Source organism: Hemiscyllium ocellatum, chromosome 14, assembly GCF_020745735.1.
Source record: "Hemiscyllium ocellatum isolate sHemOce1 chromosome 14, sHemOce1.pat.X.cur, whole genome shotgun sequence".
Lineage (NCBI taxonomy): Eukaryota > Metazoa > Chordata > Chondrichthyes > Orectolobiformes > Hemiscylliidae > Hemiscyllium > Hemiscyllium ocellatum.
Genome location: NC_083414.1, coordinates 12546246 through 12546952, shown reverse-complemented (window position 1 = coordinate 12546952; position 707 = coordinate 12546246). Strand labels below are relative to the sequence as shown.

The window sequence follows — 707 nt, the reverse complement described above, 5'->3', positions numbered from 1 at the left end:
GTGTGTGTGTGTGTGTGTGTGTGTGTGTGTGTGTGTGTGTGTGTGTGTGTGTGTGTGTGACTGAAGACTGGATGTTTGTCTCTATCAGTTAAACATTTAAAATAGTGAAGCTCGATCTGGATAATTATAGGCTGGCAAATCTGACTTGTGTAAATGGGAACATTTTGGACAGTTGTTTATGAGAAGCTGTTAATGAGTATTTAAATAATAATGGAGGAGCGTAAACCTCTCACATGCTGTTTCTGGCTGTAAATTATTCTAACTGAAAGGTGAATGGAGGGAATATGAATACAGTAATATTGTCATTCTGCATCAGGGTTAACAGAGCAGAATAGAATTCAGTTTCATCTGTAGACTCAAGAATTGTGTAGGCAGCTCAAACCCCAGTACAGAGGGCTGAACCCTCCCATTTGCAGCTGCTGAAATAGCTCAGTTGGGAGAGCGTTAGACTGAAGATCTAAAGGTCCCTAGCTCAATCCCGGGTTTCGGCACAAGCAGCATTGCTTGAGAGCTCCGTCCCTTGTTTGTGGGTGGCACAGTGGTTAGCACTGTTGCCTCACAGTGCCAGAGACCTGGGTTCAATTTCCACCTCAGGCGACTGACTGTGTGGAGTTTGCACGTTCTCCCAGTGTTTGCGTGGGTTTCCTCTGGGTGCTCTGGTTTCCTCCCACAGTCCAAAGATGTGTGGGTCAAGTGAATTGGCCATG

The 707-nt window shown here is 45.4% G+C and overlaps 1 non-coding gene across 1 annotated transcript; it reads left to right on the top strand.

Moving 5' to 3' along the window:
• Window positions 1-418: 418 nt before the first annotated feature.
• On the top strand, window positions 419-491 carry trnaf-gaa (transfer RNA phenylalanine (anticodon GAA)). Its single transcript has one exon. It is a non-coding gene; the product is annotated as a tRNA-Phe (tRNA).
• Window positions 492-707: the final 216 nt, after the last annotated feature.